Consider the following 21,991-nt stretch of genomic DNA (forward strand, 5'->3'; position numbering starts at 1 on the left):
TATCTCCTATTTCTGCTACAGATGATATCCTTTCCATCTGGATTTTCTGTACTGCTGAGAGAGAGGTTTGGAGAATATTTTTGTTCCCCATATAGCTGTGTAGGCAAACTAACCCCAGATGCCAGCAGGAAGTAAATTGACCTTCTCAGTGATGATTATTCACTTTAAACCAATTAACTAACAAGAAATTCCATAATTTGTAACCCCTGGACTTTCTATATATTCACATAGTACAAGTTTTAAGACAAGTTTCCATGACCAAAGACCTCCAAAAGGAAAGAACCACTAGAGAATGTTCAGAACATATTTTTTATATCAAATAAACATTGGGAAAAATAAAGATGTCATTTTAGCTAGTTTTCCTTCAAATAGTCAATTATATAGTATACCACTCGTTTTTATAAATTCAGGTACTTAAAAAAATTGTAATCTGTTAGACCACAGGCATATTTTCTTATCTATGATTATTATACTTGTCTCTCTCCAACCTTCTCTCATCTATCTCTTTCTGTCTGTACTCTCTCTATCTCTTTCTGTCTTTCCTTTCTGTGACTTTTTCTTGTATTTTCTCAAATGATCAAAAAATACCTACGGAGTAAGAAAAACATTAATGTATTATTAACCATTCATAATCATTAATCAAACATATGCTTGATCAAAATGCATTTGATCATTTACTCAACAAATATTTATGGATAACAATGATTAAAAAAGATAGCTCACGTTCTTAACTGAACCTTCAGTGAGTTACTTTAATCCTCTTAAGACTCAGATAATAAACTCTCTTACTCAGAGGACAATTATGAGTATTTCTGAGTAAGATTTAATGTTGAGAGGTTTAATGTAAGGTAGCACATTGTAGCGACATATTGTAGCAGCATATTTTAGCTTACTGTAAGCTCTTAATAAACTCTAGTTACTTCTGAGTATTCATGAGGTACCAGCAATGAGAATATAAGAATGCATTAACAACAACAACAAAACCTTGGTAGAGATATCTGGTGTTAAAAAGAAGTTTGACTTGGGATGCCTGGGTGGCTCAGTGGGTTAAGAGTTTGACTCCGGCTCAGGTCATCATCTCCCGGTTCGTGGGGTTGAGCCCCTCGTCTGGCTCTGTGCTGACAGCCTGGAGCCTGCTTTGGATTTTGTGTCTCCCTCTCTCTCTGTCCTTCCTTTGCTCATTCTCTCTCTCTCTCTCTCTCTCTCCCAAAAAGAAATCAACATTTAAAAAGGAAGTTTGGCTTGAATGATGGAGACAGTTTTCTCATTTCTGTCATTTATTTATTATTTTTTCTCTTTGAACTTTTATTTAGATTCTAGTTAGTTAACATATAATGGGGTGCCTGGGTGGCTCAGTTAGTTAAGCATCTGACATCAGCTCAGGTCATGATCTCACAGCTCGTGAGTTCGAGCCCTGCGTAGGGCCCTGTGCTGACAGCTCAGAGCCTGGAGCCTGCTTCCAATTCTGTGTCTGCCTCTTTCTCCGCCCCCTGCCCTGCTCACACTCTGTCTCTCAAAAAGTGAATAAACGTTAACAACAACAAAAATTTAGTTAACATATATTGCAATATTGATTTCAGGAGTAGAATTCAGTGATTCTTCACTTACATATGCACCGGGTAATTTTAAATTCTAAATGTAAGCCAAAATACCTTAAAAATGGACAAATATATATAATAAAGGGCTTTATCTAATAATGTTTTTCAGATTATTAACTGAAATAAAAAATTAATTATCTAGGTGTTTGGAATATTGCAAATACTAGTTGTTATTTTTATAACCGTTATAAATATTTTTCAAGCAAAAAGAAATATTTCACAAAATGAATTGACATTAAAGTCATAAGCACATTTCCATGATAACCATAGGCTTCAATTTACTGGTCTGATGGCCTGGACTCTTTGCTAATAAGGATATCTCAGGTATAGGTAGTTTGGTTCACCATAGCCCAGTTTGCTATTCCATAATGATTAACAATAGCCCGGATCATGGCCAGGATGCAAGTGAAAATGAGACCAGAGGCTTCTCTCCTGAGTAAGTTGGATAAGCAATGAGTATTCTACTGTTAAACCCAAGTGAAAGTCATTTTTTTTAACGTGTATTTTTGAAGGAGAGAGAGAGACAAAGCCTGAACAGGGGAGGGGCAGAGAGAGAGGGAGACACAGAATACGAAGCAGGCTCCAAGCTCTGAGCCGTCAGCACAGAGCCCTACGCGTGGTTCCAAGTCAAGGACTGTGAGATCATGACCTGGGCTGAAGTCGAACGCTTAACCAACTGAGCCACTCAGGTGCCCCGAAAGTCACTTCAATTCAATGCAACACACATCACTTAAGAGCTTACAGTAAGCCAAGCATTGCGATAAAAACGAAAGATTCAAACACGAATAAGCTCTGCTCTTTTCACTTGAGGGTTTATGCTCATTTGGGAGACATACAGATGAACAGATAATCATACTGTGTTGTAGATGGTTTGATGAAGACCCACACAGTCTGCTGTGTAGAAAAATGTAGAAGATGGGTACACAGCCTAGCTAGAAGCGTGTGGTAGAGAGATGATGTGTGTGGAGGCAGCAGGTAGGGTACCGGGCAAAATATTCTAGGGAACTTAAAACTATTATTGAGTCACATCTTAGGCATGTACTTTTCTATTTACAGAAAATAAGATGACAGTGTTCATATACTCGTAATTGTCAAACATCCTTGTTCTCTTCCAGTACACTTTCCCAGTATTTGAATTTTCTATAGGTAATGCTTGTAAATTTACAGAATTTCATGAGTACCACAAGGGGCACCACCAAAAAATCAAGAGAAACTTCATAGTCTACATTAGTAGCTGCACAAATACATAATAGTGTAGCGCTCTTTGTTTATGGTAGAATGTCCGTGAAGTAAGCCCACACGTAGGGAAATATATTAGATTTTCCTGACCACATAGCACAGCAGCATGGAAAAGCTAACAACATATTTAAGCGAACATGTGTCAGTGTATACCTAGAGTAGAAAATAAGTACAAGGAGAAGATACCAGCGTAATATACCAGTGCCTATCCTTGTGAAAAAGCAACTTCATTAAAGATCGTAATTTTTTATTTGTTACAATTAACTCATTTCATTACCGTTGTGTCTTTTTTTTTTTTTCCTCAAGGAGGTCACTGTCCATTGGGAGAAGCACTGAATGAACACACATATACACAAAAGCACGAAGGGGGTGGTAGGAGAAGAATCTAAGAGCCATCTATTTCATACCCTTCATATATTGAGGAGGCAACATTAGAGGGCACCTTTCTTGTCTAAAGAATAATCTGTGTCTTTAATTTCTTCACCTTAGGTTGTTGGCTTCTGTTACCTGGCTTGCTGGCCCCTGGGTCTGACCTTGCTTGATTACGCCTGGCTTGTATCAAGGAGTCTGCTGATGTTCTATTATGTTCTATTAACATCTTCAGTACTAGGGGAAAAACAAATCTACATAAGGTGATATCAGGTAATCACAGTATTACAGGACGTGGACAAGTACTGCATGGTGTTCAATTCCCATCTTTCAACACTGTTTGTTGACTGTAGACAACAACCACAAATTACCACAGGCGGTCTTCAAAATATAGACTGTATAGAGGTGGGCGTATTGCTTGTACTCCTTTTAAAGATACCTCTGTGTCTAAATATTAGGTTGTTCATTTAAAAACTCTATTTGCTTTATGCAAGTAGCTGCTACAAGTTCCAACAATAGATTTTGCGTCTTAAATACATAGGTGTCTGTATAGTGTTTAAATCAGTTGTAGGGATTTAAAAACTGGTAATCCTCCAAATGGGACACTTGGCTCAAATTAACAGGAAGAGAATTTTTGCTGAAATAGATGAACACTTAGCCCTAAAATGGCCCCCAAACCTCATTGATATGATAAGCAAGTATAGAATACTAGTTTCATTGATTAAGGGTTGACCATAGCAAAGCAATTTCGTTCTGCGAATTGGTTTGACACTCACTTATATGACTGATTTTTCTCACTTAAAAAAAAACAATAAATAAATGAGATATATTTTAATTGGCCAAAGCACCTAGAAATCCCAACACTCGGAATCTAGGTATTTCCAAGCATTGAACATTTCCGTCATCTCTGCTTTTGTGTGGACAGTGGTTGTCAAAATTAATTGACTTCTCTTGAGTCACCAGGGACAAAGGAGTGCTCTCTTAGAAAATGGGAACAAAAGAAAATAGTAACCACTTGGGTGACCCGAGGTAGTGCATGTGATGAAATGGGTAAGGAGAGCAGTCAGCGAACAAGAGAAAAGGTGTTTGATTCCTGACCTGGATGACCCCGATGTCAGGAAACAATTAAAGGAGCTTCTTCTGCCAAAGTTTTCTTAATACCAATCATCCCAACATTTTTCATTTCTCACAACTTTCCTGCCCCCACCTTTTAATACAACAAGGCTAAGTGACTTTTTTCATAAAAACTGAAAAGATGAACAATTTTAACATGGAGACAATGTTTAAAAAACTAGCTTTAAAAACATATTTTTATGACTCCTTTTTACACTTGCACATGGTAAGTTTTGGACTAAAAATAAAGGCTTATTGCAGGATTAATTAGGCCTGATATTTTTTTTTCTTTTTCATTTACTTATTTTGACCACTTTCCTCACTAAAATGTAAGCTTGATAAAATTTCAGACAGAACAGCACCTTGTTCACAGGAAGAGTGCCAATAAATTTGTTAAATACATGTGAGTGAAAAAAATGAATGAATAAATTGTTTAATTAATCCTGAATTTTGAAACATATCCTCATTTTTCATAGTAACATATTTTGCATTTCTACCCACAGAATACAGAAGGCACTAATGCACTGATGTCAGATTTCCTTTCTAGAATACACTGTAAATGTTCTGCAACATTCTTAATGGTGTATTACAGTTAGGAAGATATTGACAAGAGTTATGATCATAAACAAGCGTTTTGGTTGTTAAATAGAGATAGAGATGTGATTTGCATCTTTTATGCTTCTCAAATGCAAATGCTTTTGCATTTATGAGGCATCCAGAGAAATTAATGCAAAATCTTCAAGAGCTTGATTATTTCTTAAAAGATTCAGGTAATTGAAGTATTAAACTAATCGTGCAAATAAAACTATTCAAAGTAGCAAGATTTGTTATTTATAGTAGAGGTAAACGAAGGCTACTGGTTAGGTTCATCTTCTTTATTCCCTAAGTTCATCTCTTACCTCTTCCCGATTTTAGTGGGCAATTGCTTATAAGGCACAACTTTTCTCTTTTCTTGGGTATAGCTTGAGGCATCATGTCCAAAAATCATTCAGAATATCAGCTTGGATTTCAGAAAACACATCCGTGTATTGTCTGAAGAGCACTTTATAAGGGAAGATGGAAAATATAATGGGCCAAATGCACAGAAACTATGATTCCATGTGTGGTTCTAGAGCCAATTATAAATCAATGGCGGGGAAAGTCCAAACATCATCATCACCCTTACTTCCCACTCTTCCACTTCTCCTTAATTGGGTACTAGGGTGAGAAGAACAAGCTGTTGACCCAGTAATTCACAATGTACTAATGAAGCACACTCAGGAGGAAGCCTTGGGTGATCCCGTGGTGCTAAATGAGGGAACCATCTTGGAGACCATGAGGGCTAGGATGAGGGAGTAGTTTTTCCAGATGGTGGCTCAAAGAGAGGGAAAAAGTAGGACCCAAGACAGACAGAAAATTAGCAGTGGGCATGTGAGCTTTGCTAGGACTGCCTATCAAAGACAAATTCCCACTTCTACAACCATGAGGATACACACTTAAAAGGTGCTTCTGCTGTTCATTGTCCCTAGATGTCACTTGCATAGAACTGACATGTGTGGAGGGTCCATACTCTGTACAACCCTATCTATTTACTCTCTGCTTGGAAATGGTCCTACCTGGGACATCTGATATGCAGGTTTCCAATTCCAAAAACTGACACTGAAACTTTTCTTGCAGATCCCTGCAAATTACCATGAAGGAAAGTAAGATTTCTTTGGACATAACTTCTAAACCCTATTCAGATGTTTGGCTTGGTGGTTCTTAACCAGATTCCACTTCACAATTTCTGTGTGGGGTTTATAAACATAGCCACCCCTGAAATTTCTGGCTTCGTGAGTTTGGGAATGGATCTAATGGATGGTCACACATGGTTGAGAAATACTGTTTTAGGATCACACAAAATACCACTAAACAAAAATCCACCTCACAGAAATGATGACTAATATTTTAAGAGGAGACCTAGTAGATAAACAGGATGATGGTGAACAGAAAGAGTTTCATTTACATAATGAATTTATAATGATATTGTTATCCACAATAACAATATCCCTACCATATACTGAGCACCCACTAAGTGTTAAAAACCAAGGGTAGTCCTAAGCACATAATCTCACTTAAGTGCTTTGGTGAGGGGCGTCTGTGTGGCTCAGGTCATGATCTCACAGTGCGTGAGTTTGAGCCCTGCATCAGGCTCTGTGCTGACAGCTTGGAGCCTGGAGCCTCCTTCAGATTCTGTGTCTCCCTCTCTCTCTGCCCCTCCCCCACTCATGTTCTGTCTCTCTCTTTCTCTCTCTCTCTCTCTTTCTATCAAAAATAAATAAACATTAAACAAAATTAAATGCTTCGGTGATAGGAAGGAGTATTATCTCTATGTCATGTAGGAAAAGGTTAAATGACTTGGCTAGGGGAAAAAAAAATCTAGCAACTGATGAAAATAGACTCAAGGGCAAGTTTGATCCTCTTTCCTTACTCTCTTCTCTTTCCTTACATACCTCCCAGTGTCTTTCTGCAGAGAGGAACAAAGTCAATACAGGACAGTGTCATACCAAGGACATATACCCGACCCATGAACTTAAGCTCTAGTTAAGAGACAAGTGATACATTATTTATAGGTATACATACAGTGGTCATGTTTTCTCAACCAAAAATTGTGTCACGTTTACTAAAAATAAGAATTATTTTATTTTATTTTATTTTGTCTTATTATTTCATTTCATTTTACTTTATTTTATTTCAATTTATTTCATTTTATTTTCTTATAGGAGGTGAGTTTTTAATATGAAAAGCAGCATTACCTAATGAAGTCACATGCTGGTTTCTTTTTAATAAAATGATAAAACAAATTTCTTAAATAATTTACCAAAGGCAGAAATCGCCACCGAACAGTGTTTCCCCTCCTTGCACATCCACAGTGCCTGGCCCTGAATGTAATCAGGTACCTGTGAGCCTAAAGTCTTAGGGCCTGGAAATATCTCCCATCCCTTCTTTGCAGGGCTCTGGTGGCAGAAGCAGGGACAGGAGCTGGGCTCTCTAGAGCCTGGGCACTGGCGACACAGGGAATGATTCCTCGAAGACCCCACTCCTGGGTGCAGAGCTCAGAGCTCCCCAGTATCTTCTCATGCCTTTGTTTCATGTAGCAAAGGAGGCAGCCAGAAAGCTAAAGTGTTGGATGAATTTTGAAGCCCAAGAGGGGAGGAGAGTGGACCGTTGCCCCCATTTCCCTCCCCAAATTACTCTCAGGCTGCGTTAGGCGGCCACCGCAGGACCAGATGTGCCTGCAGCAGGAGAGGAGGGCCCCTGAGCAGTCTCCACCTGGGCCCTTGTTAGCAGTGGTCAAGGGCACGGCCAACTCCCAGGGGCTTCCTCAGGAACTTGCTGGGATGTACGGATCCTGAGGTGATGGCACGGTGGTCAAATGTGGCTTGCTTCCTGCAATATAGAGCTTCCTTCCTGGCCCTGACTGTGCACAAAGCAAGAGACGTGGGGACACCACCACCCCAAAATGAGGAGGTGGGAGATGGCTCCCCGGTATGCTCGATTAATGACAGAATCAGTGAAGTCAGAAGCTCCAGCTCCAGGCAGGAAAGACTTGTACACTTCCTACGCTGCTGGGCCCATGGGCTCTGTGGGTTTTTCCAGAAAAGGACTCCATTCTCGAACGTTCATACATGAGGAGGAAGAGGGTGGAGAAGGACCCCCAAAAGATGCTTGGGAGGAGGGCATTACTTGAAGGCACAGTCCTCAGTCACAAATGCCACTCTCTTCGGTCACAGTGGCCTCGGCTAGCTCTTGTGACAGTGTCCGGAGAGGCTGAATTCCAGCTCCCAGAGGCTCCAGGTCACTGTCAGATTCACTGAGGGAGAAGAGGGGCTCTGCGAGGAGGAGGGGCTCCGGAAAGCCTTCCTCCTGGACCATCGCAGTGGGTAGTCATGTGGGCCCATCTGGGCAGAGAGAAGACACTCCCTCTCCCCTCCCACAGGTCCAGGGTTGAGGGGCAGGGACAGCTCCAGACAGCCAGGTGCAATTGCCACTCAGGCTGTGAGCTGGTGGGGGGAGGGGGTGATCTGCTCGTCCATACGCCTCTTCGCCTCCTCCTGACTTTCGCCTGGGTTTCCACCAGCCTCTTGGTGCCACTTTGGCAGGACTCCTGGATTCTCGGGGACATGGCACCCAAGGTGTTTTTGGCTGAGTGAACCATATAGCCTGGAGACCCTACTGCCCTGGCTCTGGGGTTTCCAGGCCTTTCCAGGAGGTCTTGCCTGGCAGTTGAGGCTGATTGCTCTCAAGGGGCAGCCTTCTCTGGAACTGTCTGCCCTGGAGGTCTCCAGGTGGCTGGCGGAAGGCTGTGGAACTGCATTCTCTTCTAGCTGTTCCTGGTCTTGGAGTGATCTCTGGAGCACGGAGGACCCCACTCCCGTGCATCTCGAAGCCATCTACTTGGTTTAGAGTCTGTTCAGCCCACCAGACCCCAAGAGCCTCTCAGCCACTCAGCACAGCCGCTCAGTGCCCACCCTATGCAGGACAGAATATTTTTAATCAGATGATTGCGAACGTTTAGGGCACACGGTCAGCAGAAATAAGTATATGACAAATAGCACGTGGGAGGAAGAGACTCAAGATAGAAGGGGGACCAGTAGATAAAAAGAACATTCTAAGCCAATGGTCAGTCAGGTTTATGGGATAGATGGGAGGCAGGTTGACTTGAAATATCTTAACATCATACAGTCTCCCAGTACTCTGTAGCCAGGCCTAAAGCCAGCAAAAGGTAATATTTTTGTTTTTTGTTTTTCTTTCAAGTCTTTAAAAATATTTTTCATATAAGATTATCTGAGAACATTTAAAGAGGCAAACTATAACTCAGATACCTTGAGTTTACATGGTTTAAAAATCTAAACAAGACAAGGAGGGCTATGCTGAAATTATATTCCTTTAAAATGATGAAAGGCATTTTATACAAAACAGCGCTGTTTGAAAACAACATAAGAATGCAATTTTCTATGAAGTTGTCTGAGGTACGAAGTGATATGGAAAATGGATATCATATAACCTTTTTCTGTTTATCAATATATAATTATGAAGTAATTTACAATAATGCAGTTATTGATTTAACTTCACCCATGTGCCTTCAGAGGATATTTATACTTTAGGAATGAAATTTAACTAAATTATCGGGTGAAAATTGCCATTGAGCCACCCTAATTAGAAAACAGATGTTGATGAGCAGATCATGTTTTATCCTGGCACTCCCCTGATCCCAATATAGTTGCCTTCTTAATAGATGGATGTTGCTGTGGCTTAACAATTGGGAATAGCTCATATCAGTCTATTGAGGTGAGCCTCATGCTTCTGCATGTGGTAAATAGGAAAGCATTCTCTATTTCCCCTAGAAATCCTCTGATATCTTACAAAATCCAAGAGTGGCAGTGTTAACAGCTGGACTGCTAGGTTGGAAATTATAGAGATATTTTGTGTGGGCTCGCCTCACCAGTGGAGTCACTCTAAACTCAAAATTTTTTGGCTTATTTATTTAGTTTTGAGAAGAGAGAGAGTGCGAGTAAGTGAAGGGCAGAGAGAGGTGGGAAAAGAGAATCCCAAGCTGGCTCAGCACTGTCAGTGCAAAGCCCTATGGGGGGCCCGAATCTATGAACTATGAGATCATGACCTGAGCCGAAGCCAAGAGTCAGACACTTAATCGACTGAGCCACCCAGGCACCCCTCCCAAAGTCAATATTTGGTAAAGAAAAAATAAAAATAAGGAAGGAAGGAAGGAAGGAAGGAAGGAAGGAAGGAAGGAAGGAAGGAAAATAGGAAGAGAGAGAGGGAAGGAGGGATGAAGAGGGAGAAAGGGAAGGTGGGAAGGTGAGAAGGAAGAAAAGTGGAAAAAAAGGAAGAAAGGAGAAAAGGAAGAAAGAAAAGAAAAGGAGGAAGGAAGGAACAAAGGATTATAGGAAAGGGAGTGAGAAGGAAAGAAACAAAGAAAATTTTAAACATTGACATTTCAAAGAACACAAAACACATGGTCTGGCATATGTAATCATACCTCACTTTGAATAATAATAATCAAATAAAGATAATACATATATTTATTGGGTTATTACCAAGTGCAAGGACCTCCCTATCATGTGCTAATTTATTTACTCTTTGAGGGAGGTATTATGATCCCTCTTCTGCAGATGAGATGACCAACACTCAGAGGGATTAAAAGCATTAAGTCAGGCTTTGAGCCCAGGGCGTCTGGCCGCAGATTCCGTACCCTTAATCACCAAGCATCAGTACCTCAGTATACTTTTTAGTTCACTTGGAAACAGAGGTATAAATAGAAATGAAAGTGGAGGGCCAACTGAGAAATTTGAGTGCAAATTATACCTGAAGTTCGAGGAAGAGAGCTGGCAGAAAGCACTAGAGATTTACAGCCCTGTCCTGTGCCCCCTTGTGTCTTCAAGATGCAAATATGTCACCAGGTACCCAGCCCAAAGCAGGCATAATGATTGACCTAGGGTGTAGAGATGTACCCATGTTGAAATCGCCAAAATAATTTCTTGTAACAAATTGAAAACAATTATGCATTAGGGGCTTGTCTCTGTAGTCCATGTAACAGACTCCAATAAGCAAGCTAAAATTGAGGCTCATAAACGTAATAACTTAAATTAGAACAATAGCTTCACTGCATCCCTAGGGTGCCACGCCAAACTTTAGTTCCAGGAATATTATTTCCAAAGTGGAAGAGTCCAGCCAAACCTCCCTCTGAATTTAATTTTGTTACTTCACTAAAATTATGTGGTCACATTTTTGTTGCATCTGGGGAAGTCAGTTTTATAAGATCGGAGCAGACCTGTAGGAGGCAAGAATTATCTTATGCTTCCAACTGTTAAGAATCCAACCAGAAGGGGAGAGGTATAGCAGTTGTTACGATTAATGAATGCGTGGGCTTTCAAATCAGATGACTCAGCAGTTCAACTTGCTGAATTGGAGACTTCGGCCCCGTAACATAGCCTTGATAAGCCTTAGTTTATTTCTATGTCAAATGGGATACCATAATAATGCTGTACAAGATTATGTAAGAAACCAGTAAGAACTTACATTTAGGGGAGCCTCGGTGGTTCAGTCAGTTAAGCAGCCAACTCTTGGTTTTGGCTCAAGTCATGATCTCACAGTTCGTGAGTTCGAGCCCACATCGGGATCTGCACTGACAGTGCACAGCCTGCTTGGGATTCTGTCTCTCTGCCCCTTTCCCACTGTGCTCTCTCTCTCTCTCTCTCTCTCTCTCTCTCTCTCTCTCTCCGCCCCCCCCCTCTCTCTCAAAGTAAGTAAACTTAATAAAAAAGAACTTACATTTAAATTTTCAGGTGCTTGACCCCTAGGTACTGGATATATATTGCGCTTCATTAGTTTTTCTTTAAAACTAACACTTGAAGAGTTATAGCTTCTCCTTAAAGAATCCTTGATGGCAAATGGCAGTGAAGACTTCCATCTTATTGCATCGTTAAAATGTTGTAGAATTTTATGATGTAACAAAATGTTAGATGCTGTCTAGCGTAATTGTACAGCCAGTGTGAAATCCATATCTATTCTCATCCTGAAAGTCATCAGAGGTAGGAATCTACTGTGATTGCTATTTTCCCAAATACTTCCTTAAGACCTGTATGTTTTTCTAAGTTGTGCTCTCTAGCAATGGGTAACAAGCTTATATTATCTTGGATATGAGAGTTTTCCAAAAGGTGTGAAGTTTGCTATTGGCGTTTCTGGGAAGATTTTTTTTTCCTCCATGTCAAAAAATATTTTTGTCTATGTGTTTGTTTTACTTCATCAAATAATATGCTTTTCAAGCATAGCAGCATGTTATGCACATTCTTCTAAGGATATTCTACTCTTTAAATCTCTTTTCAGATGCACAAACTATCTTCTTCTTTGAGTAGTACAGTGTACTTCCATTATTATTATTATCCAGATAGGGTTTTTTTTAGTAGTTATGCTGGATTAAACTGAGTTTACTAACCAACGAATAATTTTTAATATCGCACCAAGCCTGCCCTATACCATGCTTGACTGCATGCTTGATGCAGTTTAAAAATCCAGAATAGGGGCATCTGGGTGGCTCAGTCAGTTAAGCATCCAAATGTGGATTTCAGCTCAGGTCATGATCTCACAGTTCATGTGTTTGAGCCCTGCATTGGGCTCTGCACTGGCAGTGTGGAGCCTGTTTGGGATTCTCTCTCTCTCTCTCTCTCTCTCTCTCTCTCTCTCTTTCTCTCTCTCTGTCTCTGTCTCTTTCTCCCCCTCCCTGCTTGCACACACACTCTCTCTCTCAAAGTAAATTTAAAAAAAGAAAAGGAGAAAAAAAGTCCAAATAAAACACAGAACTTCACATATATCTCAATTACATTGCATTTTATTTTTTATGATTTTTCTTGCCTATGACAATTTTGGATTTGTATTCTATCATCCATTGTTTAAGTCTTTTTTTCATCTGTGAATTCAATATTCATAATCTGGAAGGGTCAGTTGTAAACATGATTGTGGCTCTTTAACTTCATAGTCTCGGTAGAAAGGTCCAACAGACACAGGTCATTGCCAGGTTTGGTCATGGTCATGGGTGACAGCCAAGTACTACTACCAAGGAATAGTTCCCAAGCATCAGAAACAGATTAACAGTCAATAATATGTTGACCCTCAGTTGAAACTTGCATAAGAATCAGTCAGACTGACAAAATCCAGGGAATATAAGCCAATGAAGAGTAAATTAAAGTGTACCCAGGGATCAATTAACTGTATTTTTCAATCTTTTTAAAAAAAATGTTTTAATGTTTATTTTTGAGAGAGAGGTAGACAGACAGAGGGTGAGCCCGGGAGGGACAGACAGAGAAGGAGACAGAATCTGAAGCAGGCTCCAGGCTCTGAGCTGTCAGCACAGAGCCCGATGCGGGGCTCAAACCCACAAACAGTGAGATTATGACCTGAGCTGAAGTCGGATGCTCAATCTACTGAGCCACCCAGGCGCCCCTGTGTTTTTCAGTCTTGAACTTACAAATTAGGGAAGTGATAGAAGAAAACGTAATCTGTGTCACTGCTGAAGGGAAGTATAATAACCAAATCTATTTAGTTCCTTTGAATCCTGAGACTTCCTTGGTGGGATCCAGTACTTTCAGAAGACAGCTACTAACTGGAATAGTAGAAGTACAAACAAGAACAGACAGAATTTTTGACAGAATCATCAAAACTTTGATGAATAATTTGACAGAACAGAGCTCCTAAAACTTACTGATTATTCATTCACACATTGTTATTTCCATTCAGTTTACAAACTACCTACAAAACTCCCAGAATGTCTATTAAACATTCCATATTCCAGAAAAGAAACATCTAGCATGCAAAGCAAGCTACTCTTACTTACTAACACTTTCTCAAGTTTATATACGTAGGTAGACATATTGTATATACTAAGTGCTAGTTCCTAATACACTCCTCAAAAATTGATTGAAAATTCGAGTTTCCATTCTGACAAGTAAAGAACCTTGGGGCGCCTGGGTGGCTCAGTCATTTGAGCGTCCGACTTCGGCTCAGGTCATGATTTCACGGTCCATGAGTTCAAGCCCTGCGTCGGGCTCTGTGCTGACAGCTCAGAGCCTGGAGCCTGCTTCGGATTCTGTGTCTCCCTCTCTCTCTGACCCTCCCCCGTTCATGCTCTGTATCTCTCTGTCTCAAAAATAAATAAACATTAAAAAAAAAAGAACCCAGGAGTTGTCACTCAAATTTTCAAAATAATCAAAAACTGATTATTTTGAAATTGAAAATTTCAAATTGAAAATCGACCATTCTTTTTAGATTCATAAGAAAATTGAGGTCACAGAGTAAACGCCTCTCCCCCAAACTGGGGAAATGAATACAGAGAATCACAACTTACTGGGAACACTTAGATGGTAATTGAGGAATTGATGCTAGGGTGGATGTGGCCTAGCTTGAGAGTTAGAAAAATATAGGGCCTCAGTCTTTGGTGGAGGAAGGCAGGTACTTAACACTTTCATGAGTCTTATCTCCATGAGTTCCATCAGATCCCAAAACAAAAACAAATAAACAAATAAACGAAAACCCCAAAAGAGTCTTTTTGGGATTCCAGCAGAAGAAGGGGGAAAATAACCATTTTAAAGTACACCCAAAGGAAAAGTATTCATCACATCAATAAGTTAAAGAAGAAGAATCACACGATCATACCAAAAGATGCAGGAAAAAGTATTTGACAAAATCCAATACCCATTCATGATAATATCTTCAGCAAACTAGGAATACACAGGACTTTCCCACTTGATAAAACACATCTACAAAAAACGCGTACAGATAGTGTTCTAACCATACTTAATGGTTAGAAACTAGAAGCTTTACCCCTAAGATCAGGAATAAAACAAGGATGTTGCCTCTCATCACTCTTATTCTTTTTTTTTAATGTTTATTTATTTTTGAGAGAGAGAGAGAGAGAGAGAGAGAGAGACAGACAGACTGCAAGCGGGGGAGGAGCAGAGAGAGAGAGGCACAGAATCCGAAGCAGGCTGCAGGCTCTGAGCTGTCAGCACAAAGCCTGACCCAGGGCTTGAACCCACGAACCGTGAGATCATGACCAGAGCCAAGGTTGGACGCCCCACTGACTGAGCCACCCAGGCACCCCAGCTCATCACTCCTATTCAATGCTGCATGAGAAGTTCTAGCTAATGCAGTAACACAAGAAAACAAAATGAAAGAAATACAGATTGGGGAAAAAAGATATTAAACAGTCTATGTTTACAGATGACATGATTTTCTATGTAGAAAATTTCAAAGACTCAAGAAAAAGCCCTCTTGAAATCAATAAGCAATTTTAGCAAGATATGCATCATGCAAGGTTAGTATAAAAAGTCAGTCAATGTGGGGTCTCAAAAATAAATAAAGGTTAAAAATAAATAAATAAATAATAAAAATGAGCAAAAGATTTGAACGGATGTCTCACCAAAGATAAAGAGATTACCAATAAGCATCTGAAAAGATGCTCCAAATTGTGTGTCATTCAGAATGATGACATGCCACTGCGTATCTATTAGAAAGGCTCAAAGTCCAAAACACAGAGAATAAAAAACTGCTACCAAAGATGCAAAATAACAAGAACGCCCATTTATTGGTGAAAAAGATGCAAAATAGCGTAGAAACTTTGAGGACAGTTTGCTTCTTTCCTTACAAAATGTTACAAAGGTAAACATTGCCTTAGAGTACAATTCAGCAATGGCGCTGTTAGTTAATTACCCAAATGAGTTGAACACTTACGTCCATACAAAACCTACACCTGAATGTTTATAGAAGCTTTATGCTTAATTGCCAAAAATTGGAAGCCACCATGCTGGCTTTCGACCTTTCAATAGGTTAGTGGATAAACCTAACAATGGTACGTTCTTACACTGGAATATTATTCTGTACTGAAGGGGAATGAGCCATAAAGCCACATAAAGACATAGAAGAAAATTACATGCATATGGCTAAGTGAAAGAAGCTAGTTTGGAAAGGCTGTCTAGTGTGTGATGCCACCTATATGATATTTTTGCAAAAGGCAAAATTATGGAAATAAGGAAAGAATCAGTCATTGTCAGGACTCCCCAGGAGGGAGGAAGGTGGGAATAAACAGTTGGAGCACAGAATTTTTAGAGCCCTGAGACTATTCTGTATGATACTGTAATGGTGGATAGATGACATTGTGCATTTTCAAAACCTATAGAACTATACAAAGAATCTGCCCTAATGTGATCTAGGGACTATAGTTAATAACAATATAATCAATATTATTAGTTCATCAGTTGTATCAAATAGACCACATGAATGTAAAATGCTAACAAAAATAGGGGAAGTGGTGCAGGGGAGCAGGGGTGTACGGGAATTCTTCTGTACCATCTGCACAGGTTTATTTTGAAATCTAAAACTGTTCTAAAAAATAAAATCTATTCTCCAGCCATGGTGTAGATGCAACCCATACAACTTACATGTGTGCAAGGTGGTTAAGAAAGCAGTCTTGGGTTTGAATACAGTTTTGCCCATCACTAGCTGTGTGGCTTTTAGCATGTTGCTTAATATTTCTGAGAGTGTTTCCTTGTTGGCAGATTGAGAATAACACTATCTTTAGTATAGGGTTACTGGTATTGTTATTGTTAAATAAAACATGTGCATTGTCAGTAACTAGCATATGATAAGTGTATAATAAATAGTAGCTACTATTTCGATCCTACAGGACTTTAGATATTTCAAAGATAGAACAGTAAAGCTCAGGGGTGCCTGGGTGGCTCAGTTGGTTAAACATCCAACTTTGGTTCAGGTCATGATCTGGCAGTTTGTGGGCTCGAGCCCCGCCTCAAGCTCTGTGCTGACAGCTCAGAGCCTGGACCTTGCTTTGGATTCTGTGTCTCCCTCTCTCTCTGCCCCTGCCCCTCTCACACTCTGTCTCTCAAAAATAAACAAACATTAAAAATTTTAAACAAAGAACAGTAAAGCTCAGAGATATGAAATTATTTGTGAAGATAATAAAGTAATGTCATTTTGCCATAGGAATTTGTGGGAATGAAGGAAAAAGAAAAAAAAATCACGTTTTCTTCCTCCAACTAAGACTGATTTTAAAAAGTGCTGATTTAAAAAGCAGACAGAAGAATTTTCTCTGTGTTGTTTCCTGTGCTCTTTTCTCATCTTACCCCCCACAGTAACAGTTAAGGAAAGAAAGGATGACAGAAGTGACTCAGCCAAGAGACCCTTTACAGTACGCTTATGGGATTGTTTCACACTTTCCCAGCTCAGGAAAAGATCTCAAGTTGCTTCATTTCCACTGTACTCATTCGGGGAGGTGTGGGGAGACTTTCGTTCTTGCACCTACCAGGTGTTTTAAGGCTCTGCCTTGCACTTTACAGAATTATATGTATCTAGAGACATAGAAAGTATTGTTTTATGGGGTAATTTAAAATAATGGGCTGGACATCTATTTTATGGAATACATGTCGATCACTAAGCCATTCTATAAACTATGCCTAGTCTGAATAGAGATGGGAAAACTAATTCCTTTATCATCTTAACTACCATCCCACAATGTGAATAAATAACAGAGATTATTTTACATCAAAATTCATCCAAGTTCATGGACAAAAATGTCACTAGTTACTTATCTCTATGACTATAGTTGTAGGTAAACTAGAAGACTTTGTAATGGCTAAGAGTCCCCTGGCCAATGTGCCTAGTTCTTCTCATCTTTCTGTTCTCTGCTGAAACATAATATCCTAGAGAGTATCTAGTAAAATTCAACCTCCCTTTCTCCACTACTGAATACCAGTCAGATAGTTTCTATCACTCTCCTTTACCACTTTCCATCATTTATACTTAAGAAAATTTACACATATATTTATTTATTCATTTTGTTCTTTGTTATCGCTTTCTTTTCTCTTCATGAAAGTATTAAAGTCATTGATTTGTAAGTCATATTTCTCTTAGCATAATTTATTGTTATTGCCTTCTTACATTAAGTTTTAAACTCTCTGAGAATAAGGACCATGTTTACTTTATTCACCCAAGTAGCCATAGTTCTTTGCATGTTTCCTGATGTGGAATAGCATTCAAAAATATCTGCTTATGGATTAATTTAAGGAAGAAGTGAACTTGCAGTGGAGTCAGTCCTGTGTTCTCCATATTAAAGAACATACACATCTCTCAGCTTAGGGCTCAAACAACTCGAATTATTAACTTCCCATTTATTCTAAGAAGCTGGTATAGTCATTTCCTCTGCCTTCAATTTGACCATTTTTTTTTCCAATTCACAAGTTACCATTGGCAGTGAAGATCAAAGTAAAGTAATCTTCCCACACCCATTGGGGAAAACAAAACTTGGATATAAATATAAACTCAGAACAACATTGACCATTTAGTGTATCCCTTTCCTTGGATATTTCACTAATCAAATCTAGGATAAAATGAAGCTAAGATTATTTACCTATTAGGATCCATTTAGCCAACAGATATGGTGGCACAGATAAGTTAGTAGAATAAAATATAATACATTTTGATGTAAAGGTTAGAGTGGTTGATATATGAATGTGACAAGACACTATTATTGGAAATTGAGCTTCTTAAAATTAAAACAAAAAGGTTTGGGATATTAGTAATATTTGTAGTCAATAGTAAACAGATAAAAGTTTCATAATGACATATTAGTCAAGAATTTTCTTTTTCTAAATGACCGATGCATCATGTAGTAAAAAAAGTAGTGTGTTATGATAAACTGTTGCAGGAACGTTTTATCTGAAATCATTTGCTATTATTTAATATAGAAACCCCTCTGATACTATAAGGGAAATCTGACAAAGGTGGAGAGTTTTGAAAGATTATTTTTAATATTTGGCATAATAGTCTGTAATGGTTCCTATGGCTCTGATAACTCAACAATTGAATAAAAAAGCAAAAGTAAAGTTGAATCCCGTCATCGTGCCTTAATAACAATTAACACTTATGGAGTGCTTTTTACCTGTGATTTCATTTGCTCCTGGGTTTATCTTTGGAAAATTTCCCAGTTGTTCTTCAGGTCAATGAAATACCATGGTTATTATTTTGGATGAACATATCCTAATTTTTATTAAAATAAAAACTCCTGCGATATTTTGGCTTTAGCATTCCACCAGGAAATGAGTCTGTGGAAAGGAAGGGCATGGAGAATGCATGTCAGAAGCAGTTGTGATCAGTATAAAACTCTGAGCGTGACTCAAAGCTAGAAATCAGTGTGTTCTTCTCATGGATATTAAGGAAATAGGAGTAAATGGATTGACAGTAACAGCATGGAATGAATTGGGAGAAAGACAAAAAAAATGACTGATAACTAGTATCATAATAATAAACATATCTATATAGCATATTAAAGGTTTAAATTTGCTACCATTAGAGCCAATATTTACTACCACTGGATCCAATTTCAGGAATAAGACAACTGAAGTGTTTTGCCAAACCCTTTGCTAATAGAAATTAAAAATGACCAATAAAATATTTGGAAAATGTGTGGTGGGATAGACCGTTCCAGACTACTTCTCCCCTAGTTCCTCTCCTCTAAATATAACCACATACTCTAGAAATAATTCAGCAGGTGATCATAACAGGACTCTAGAAGGTAGGAAGAAGGTGGACTGGCTAGGGATCTCAGGACTTGAGAAAAGACACCAAACTGACTTCCTGTATTTTCTCTTTGTCCCCCAAACTTGACATGCTGGATTGAAGAGAGGCCTAGAAGATGAAACTGGAAAAAGGCATAGAGAACAAGCAAACAACCAAAGCCTGATCTTTCTGGTTAAAGTGCTGGGAAAAGGCAGCTCAGCAGACACCTAACAATGAGGTCCACCCCTATCCAGCACCACTGTGGGCAGGGCCGTCCAGGAACTCATCCTTAGTCTGCCTTGCAGACACTCTGCAGAAGCATCCATGATGCTCACACCACACCCTGGCCAGTAGTAGACCTGATGGGCCACAGGGTCAGCATCAGCAGAGTGCCTGCCTTGTCCCCAGGCCAGGAGGGACACAATCTACCTTAGCAGCAGTTGAGTAAGGCCCAGTGTTTCCTGAACCTCCCACCCAATGGCACTGGGAAAGACAGGTGGAATTTGCAAAGATCAGTCAAAAATCTCAGCAGAGCCGTAGGAACAAGGCTGACCAGAATAGCTTGGCAAAATCTCTCAAAACTAAATTGCCATTGAAACTACAGTGGGTAAAATAATCTAGGACCTACATGCTAAACCTACATAGAGTTACTGCTAACTAAAAAAGATTTAAATAAGATGAAGTCTCCTAATATGTATCCAAAATGTCCAGGATATGTGCAAAAAAAAAAAAAAAGGCTCATTATACTAAGAATTACAGAAAACACAACTTGAATGACAAAAGACAAGAAGACCACAGCCATTATTGAGATGAATATGTTTTTGGAATGATCTGTCACTATTTTAAAGCAGCTTCATATAGATACCCAACAAATAAATAAAATTCTTTTTAAAAATAAAAAAAATAGAAACTCTTAAATAAACAGCAGACATTACAAAAAAAAAACTGAGCCAAATTGAAATTTTATAACTGGAAAGTAGAATAATAGTAATAAAATCTTTCTGGATGGGCTCGAGATTTGAGTGGAGATGACAGTGGCTGGAATCAGTTAAAATTGAGAACAAATCAACAGTTTGTTCAATCTAAACAACAGAAAGACTAGACTAAAAAAATGAATGTTACTAACAATGAAGGGAAGAGAATCTCTAGGAGTCCTGGGACAATAAAAAAAAAAAGAACTAATATTTGTGTCATCATATCCCTGGTAAGAAGACCAGGGGCAGAAAAGTATTTAAACAGTGGCTGAAACTTCCCAAATTTAGTGAAAGACAATCCTAAAGATTCAAGAAACTGAGTGTACCTCCAAATAGGGTAAATATGATAAAAAAAAAACTCATACCAAGATTCAACATAATTAAACTTTATTCAAACTGAAAACTAAATAGCCAGATAGAAATGGCGCATCGCTTACAGAGAAACATCTGTTCAAAAAAAAACAGTGAATTTCTCATCTGAAACTACAAAGGCCAGAAGGAAGTGTCAAAATATCATTCAAGTGGTGAAAGAAAAGAATTGTCAACCCAAAATCCAACATCCAGTGAAACTGCTTCAGAATGCAGAAAATTGAAGACCTTCTCAGATGAAAGGAAACGAATGGAATTTGTCACCAGCAGATCAGCCTTTAATGAATAGCTAGAAAAAGCTCTCAAAACAGAGAGTGATAACAGAAGACTGAAGCCTTCAGAAAGGAAAGAACACCAGAATGAGTAAAAATAAAAGTAGGGGTACATGGGTGGCTCAGTCGGTTAAGCATCCAACTTTGGCTCAGGTCATGATTTTGTGGTTCGTGAGTTTGAGCCCCAGACAGCTTAGTGTCTGGAGTTTGCTTCAGATTCTGTGTCTCCCTCTCTCTCTGCCTCTCCCCCACTCCTGCTCTTGTCTCTCTCTCTCTCTCTCTCTCTCTCTCAAAAATAAATAAACATTAAAAAGTTTTAAAAAGTAAGAGTAAACATAATAGACTAATCTTCACCTAATGAGTTTCTTACAACATAGTTTATGTTTGAAAGAAAAAAAATAACTCCATGGGATATTCACTGTATGTCAAGGAAATACTTAGGGTGATAATATGTAGAAAGTGGCAAGGACAAAGGGTCATCAACGGTTTTCCACATTTTCTTCGAAGTGGTAAGACTTTGACACTAGTAGTCTAAATTATATATGTATATTGTGATATCTAAAGCAAGCGACTGTGTTTGGTGAGAAAGCTATACAAAGAGATATACTCAAGCCATTACAACAAAATAAAAATGAAAGCCAAAAAAATTCAAGTTACATAGAAGAAGGCAAAAAAAAAAAAAAAAAAGTAATGAAGAAAGAGCAGGCAGAAAAAAAGGCTAAAAAAAGACTTTAGCTCTATAATACAATTGCTTTAGATATGTGTGATATAAATACACCAGTTCAAAGACATGGATTGGCTGAGTGAATTAAAAAGGAAAAACAAAAAATCATGACCTCTTTGCTGTGTAAAGGAAACTCAATTCAAACCTAACAGCATAGGTAGATTGAAAGCAAAAGGATGGAAGAAAAATATCATACAAATATTAATTTTAAGAAATGATGGGATTGGCTAT

At 38.8% G+C, this 21,991-nt stretch overlaps 1 pseudogene; it reads right to left on the reverse strand.

The window, feature by feature from the left end:
• Positions 1-8,039: 8,039 nt before the first annotated feature.
• LOC122490416 lies at positions 8,040-8,731 on the reverse strand (annotated as a pseudogene).
• Between the last annotated feature and the right edge of the window lie 13,260 nt (positions 8,732-21,991).

The sequence above is a fragment of the Prionailurus bengalensis genome, chromosome B2 (assembly GCF_016509475.1).
Source record: "Prionailurus bengalensis isolate Pbe53 chromosome B2, Fcat_Pben_1.1_paternal_pri, whole genome shotgun sequence".
NCBI classification, from domain to species: Eukaryota; Metazoa; Chordata; class Mammalia; order Carnivora; family Felidae; genus Prionailurus; species Prionailurus bengalensis.